Here is a 6,670-nt window from a genome sequence, read left to right on the forward strand (position 1 = left end):
AGGTTGGTTGTCCCTAACTGAATTTCAACAAGAATAAAAAGTTGATTTTTGGCAGTTAAAAAACCGTTAAATCCCGTTTTTTCACCAATCTTTATGAAATTTTGTGAGTAGGTCCGTTGTCCACAACTGAAATTCAATACGTACTTTTCAGAAGAAAAACAAGCTTTTGTCAAACCGTTATTTTCTAATTTTTCACCGATCTTTATGAAATGTGAATTTCAACAAGAATAAAAAGTAAAATTTTGGCAGTTAAAAAAACGTTAAATCCCGTAAGATCTACTTTATTCATAGGTTTGTGTGTGTTCGTTTGTAAGAGCAGTGAGTGATAATAGCATGACGTTAGGCTTTTTGAGCTAGCATCGTGGCTTACGCGCTTAGGACGAGGATGTTAATGACAAAACCAGGAAATCCCAACAAAGTGTCTGTGCATCAGTCATTCCTGTCCCTTTTCTAAGTTACACATACACACACACACACACACACACACACACACACACATACACACACACACACACACACCACACACACACGCACGCACGCACACACACACACTGAAAAAAACATATGCAAGCATCAACATTTCAACGAGACAAACCCAATGCTGGTGTGTCGAAGAAGACAGACACAGCGGGCTTGTTCGAATCAAAGTATCACACCATAACTTCAGCGTATTACCAATACCTGTCCCAATATAGACCAGTTGGTCTAAGAGGACGTTAAACCCTAATAGTCAGTCAGTCTCTCTCTCTCTCTCTCTCTCTCTCTCTCTATTCCTGTCACCGCCCTCAATCTGTGCCTTGTACAATGATCTGGTAATTTTATTTAAGTTTATTTTATTTAATTAATTTTATTTAAGTTTTTACCTTGTGTTTTGTGTTGAAAAATAAATACATACTCCAGAATTGACAAAAAGTGTCTTGTACATTTTACGTGTTCTTTGTAAAATATTGCCCCAGCCCCTCCACCTGTGAAGAAAGGACACCTGTCTAATAGGGACACCATTACCATACCCCAAGGGTGTCCTTTAGAGACATGTTTTACTGTACTGCCGAACAACACTTTTCTTCCAAGTTCCATTGTAACAAAACACTTGCCTGGAATTGTAATGTCTTTTATACACTTAAATACCTGCCCACAGATAAAATGGAGCCACAACCCCAAACCAAATATAATATCCCATCTAAAAAAAAAAGTCACATCCCCAAACGCAAGATAATTAACCCTAACTGCCGGATGCAAATTGAAACACATTTTTTTCATTAGTTTTAATTATATTTTGCCTGAGGAAAACAAAACAGCCTGAAATGGACTGGGTGGTCGAGTGGTAACGCACTTGCGCTCGGAAGCGAGAGGTTGCGAGTTTGAACCTGGGTCAGGGCGTTAGCAATTTTCTCCCCCCTTTCCTAACCTAGGTGGTGGGTTCAAGTGCTAGTCTTTCGGATGAGACGAAAAACCGAGGTCCCTCCGTGTACACTACATTGGGGTGTGCACGTTAAAGATCCCATGATTGACAAAAGGGTCTTTCCTGGCAAAATTGTATAGGCATAGATAAAAAATGTCCACCAAATACCCGTTTGACTTGGAATAATAGGCCGCGAAAAGTAAATATTTGCCGTAATGGCTTGAGGTTTACTGGCCGATGTGAATGCGTTATATATTGTGCGTAAAACATGTCTGTTTGTCTGTAAAAAAAATTCAATTTCAAACGGCAGAAATTAATATGTAAAGCGCGGAGAGCAACGGTTAATTGTGGTTCGCGCTATATAAGCTCTCATGATAATAATAATAATAATAATAACAAGTCGCGTAAGGCGAAAATACAACATTTAGTCAAGTAGCTGTCGAACTTACAGAATGAAACTGAACGCAATGCAATTTTTCAGCAAGACCGTATACTCGTAGCATCGTCAGTCCACCGCTCATGCTCGTGGCAAAGGCAGTGAATTTGACAAGAAGAGCGGTTTAGTAGTTGCGCTGAGAAAGATAGCACGCTTTTCTATACCTCTCTTCGTTTTAACTTTCTGAGCGTGTTTTAATCGAAACATATCATATCTATATGTTTTTGGAATCAGGAACCGACAAGAAATAAGATGAAAGTGTTTTTTTTAAATTGATTTGGAAAATTTAATTTTGATAATAATTTTTATATTTTTAATTTTCAGAGCTTGTTTTTAATCCAAATATAACATATTTATATGTTTTTGGAATCAGAAAATGATGGAGAATAAGATAAACGTAAATTTGGATCGTTTTATAATTTTTTATTTTTTTTTACAATTTTCAGATTTTTAATGACCAAAGTCATTAATTAATTTTTAAGCCACCACGCTGAAATGCAATACCGAAGTCCGGGCTTCGTCGAAGACTACTTGACCAAAATTTCAACCAATTTGGTTGAAAAATGAGAGCGTGACAGTGCCGCCTCAACTTTCACGAAAAGCCGGATATGACGTCATCAAAGACATTTATCGAAAAAAAGAAAAACAAAATCGGGGATATCAATCCAAGGAACTCTCATGTCAAATGTCATAAAGATCGGTCCAGTAGTTTGGTCTGAATCGCTCTACACGCACGCACACACACACACACACACACACACACACACACACACACACACACACACACACACACACACACACACACACACACCACGACCCTCTTTTCGATTCCCCCTCTATGTTAAAACATTTAGTCAAAACTTGACTAAATGTAAAAATTAGATAGCATGACTAACCTACCTCCCTAAGAATATTTGCAATTGCCAATGAGCTTTGATCATATAAACTAAGAATGTCACAGACCTATGGGTAACCAAGCACCACTAACACCTACACAAAACCACCACCCCCCAAAAAAAAATTCAACAACATTCGATTTTCGACTGAATCATTCAGGTACGAATACTTTTTTCTTTCAAACATTGTTTTTATCATGTTTCGTAAGAAATCACTCGATTTATAGCAGTTTCATTCTCAAAAGTGATGTACGTTACTATTTGGATGACGACCATGCACACTTTACCCGTGGGGCTGGGCTCGACCATCTCGCACGTAGGTGTAAAAGTCCTGTTGTCATTGATAGATCATATGCAAATGACCAAGGGAGACTAGTTAGGTCACGCTTGTCACAACATCTCGGCAAAACGAGAACGTTTTATTTTGGTTATAAGTAATTTTTCTTTACACAAAATCAACAAATCGTGTCGATTTTCACGAATCACAGACAAAGCATGCATTGCAAGCAATTTTTTAAATATTATTTTAGACTTAGTAGACTGTGTGAACCTCGAAATCGATCTTTGGCGGCCATCTTACATTTACCGCGGACTGTACGACCGTTTGACTGACCGATACCGAATTTACACAAGGATAATAACGTACACCTCGCATCACTTTTCCAAGCGAAATGAACGAAGTTGGCAGCTCCGTCGAGCTCATTTTTGGTCTCATTAAACACTGCATTCATTTCCTGTCTGGTTTGTATGAAGGATTTACCGGTCGCGCACGTGTTCGGAGTACAGTTCTTACAAAACTGAAAGCACCCAAAATCGCGTAACGCTTTTTTCTCCAGAATGACTAGGTAAGGTTGGAATCACAAGTCCGTTATTCATTGCTTACGGCATAAATTTGCCACCATGTTATACCAAAACGTTCGTCCATTCATCCTCTTTCATCCAACACAAAAATGTTCTTTGCAAAAAAAGTTTATAAGAAGCAGGAGCCTGCCAAATAATTCAAGCGGGCTCTTTCCTTCTTTCGACGCCATGACAGATTCTTGGCCATATACACACGCGCGTACAGTTGAAAGTCAAGACATGATATGATTTTTTCAAAGCATAGGAAGGTTTCTTTTGCAAATGAATAAAATTAACACAGAGGCAAAACCCGGTTTTTGCAGCCGGAATGCAATTGCGGAGGCTTAAAAAGGAAAAGATTAATAAAAAAATATATAGCTCCCGGCGGAACTTGAACCCGGAGCGAATGAACGAGAGTCCGGAACCGTTACCACTGCACTATGTTACTCGTGTAGAATAGAGGCATGATGAAAAAAGGCATTCTGAGTTATTCAGTCGTGCTGGTTTGAAAGCTCGCCACCTTTGCCGAATGACTCGAGCACGTTTTTTTCGGTCAGTAACTGATCGAACTGTCGCTTTTGAGTCACTCTGTTTCAAGTTAAGCATTTCACCTAAATTAAACAAGAATGTCACAGTCCGTGTCTATGGTGCAAGGTAGGAAACCCGTCTCATTGTAGCCAAGTTACGACAGTTGCTCGATTGACGCATTTCACGTCTTCGATGTGTCTGAGATCATTTCCCAATGAGCTGCCTTTAAAAACGGAATGTCCTGCAATTGTAGTATGCGCTGGAGGTTTCTTTTGGGTGGGTAAGGACCCTTGAGATGCGATATCGTCGTATAATTATGTCAAGCGAGAGGCCCTTGACATTGGAAGTGGGAACTTCGAAAGCAAAGTTGCCAGCTACTCGGTATGCACGAGCTAAATTGAACGCCGAAGTAGTGGCTTCGAGAGTTCTGAGGTCAAGGTCGAGAAAATTGGGGGAATCCCAATTAGTGCGCATGCGTTTGTAAACGGTAGGCTTGGTGACCAGAAGAAACGAATCTCATCGCGAGTTCGTAAATGGGCAAACGTTGATCGCGCTGTAGCTTTTACTATAATTGTTGTTTTTAACTGGTTGAACGAAAGCTGTGATAATTGTCCTTAAATAGAATGACTGTCTATAATAATGATTTCGTTGACCAGAATGTTGGGGACAATAAAAAAAGGTTGTTTATGTGGTAGCGAAGTCGGTTAACTTAACACTCTTTTTGTAGTGTTTTTTTAATGATTGTGTATCAGTAAAACTGCTGGACAAAAATAGTTTGGTCAGAGCGAATGTTTGTGTTACTGGTAAATTTAAAAAGGCAGAACTCCTTTTTTTGGGAATCAAGATATAAGGTGTAGTGAAAAGAAGATAAGTTCAGCGAATTTCATATTATTTGAAAAAATGTGTGTCCGAATTTTTAAAACAGAAAAATTGTTGTACTTAGGTGTTTGTAAATTACGTTTGTCCTCGTTAATTTTGAAGAGGATGTATGTTTATATAAAGTTCAAAGTCAAGATTGGATTTTTGTAGCCTACGTGCGTGTGTGCATGTGCATTAGACATAATACATAGACATAGAACACTTTATTATCTCAATTACGATAAACTCGGGTGTGGTGAATCACAATAAACAGCATAAAACGTAAGAAAATGAATAAAATATCAAGGCGCAAATATAGTCAGCTCATCATAGTGTGGGGAGTGGGTACACACACACACACACACACACACACACACACACACACACACACACACACACACACACACACACACACACACACACACACACACTCGAACACTCACATAACGTCGAACACACACACACACACACACACACACACACACACACACACACACACACACACACACACACACACACACACACACACACCGTCGAACACACACACACCGTCGAACACACACACACCGTCGAACACACACATAACATCGAAAACACACACACACACACACACACACACACACACACACACACACACACACACACACAAACACACACACAAACACACAAACACACAAACACACTCCCCTTCTAAAAGTTCGGCATCATCATCAGATAAACTAGGTAGTGATGTAGTATATTCACCAATGTCAATGTCTTGGACAGGTCTTTCTGAGTACAGCTGTTGATAATATCCCTTAGTTTCTTGTAGCATGTCTTCTGTACCTGAAAGACTACGTCCATCCTGAGTTGTCAATTTAAACATTTGTTTACTAACAAAATGTCGTTTTTCCAAGTTGCAGTAATACTTTGTAATTTTTTCGCCTTTTGATGCCCATCTTGCTTTTGAACGTAAAAGAATGCCGTCCATTTTGGTTTTCCTTAGATTCCCTAAATTTTCAATTTTTTCCTGTAATTTTCTAGCTCAGTCTTGTTAATTTTATGTTCCAGTATTTGTATGTCTTCCTCTAATTTAGATTCCTCCATGTTATTATTCTTTTTCTTTTTAGAGCTGAACTCCATTGTTTTGCTACGAATGTTCATTAATAAAACATCTAAAAATAGTTGATCTGATATTGTGAACTCTATCTCTTCAAGAGGAACAGTCTGTAAATGTTGTCTGTTATAGGGTGTAGCTGCATACTGTTCTATTGTGTTTTTAATGACTTCCTTTATTTCTGGTGCATATTGTGTATCTCGCAATAAAGAGGAATTAAATTTCCAGGATGATGTTCTGTGCTTTTCCTCGTTTCAAAAATTCTAACTGAAGAGTTATGAGTGAATGGTCTGTTCTGTAACCATATAATATATCAGCATCTTTTATGTATGATAGCAAGTTATCTGAGATAAGAAAAAAGTCCAGTCTGGCCTGTTGGGGTGGATTAGGTCTACGCCATGTGTATCTCTCAACTTCTGGATTGATTTCTCTCCAAATGTCAACCAACTCTAGGTCATTGCTCATTTGAATAACTTTCTCTTGTGCTTTGGGGTTATTGTTGTGTTTGTAATTGAAGTAGTCCAGGGTTGGGTTTAGGACCAGATTCCAATCACCCGCTATTATTGTACTGCAATTATTGAAGTCGGAAATGTGTTTCTGTATGTTCTCATAAA

Source organism: Littorina saxatilis, linkage group LG13 (assembly GCF_037325665.1).
Source record: "Littorina saxatilis isolate snail1 linkage group LG13, US_GU_Lsax_2.0, whole genome shotgun sequence".
Lineage (NCBI taxonomy): Eukaryota > Metazoa > Mollusca > Gastropoda > Littorinimorpha > Littorinidae > Littorina > Littorina saxatilis.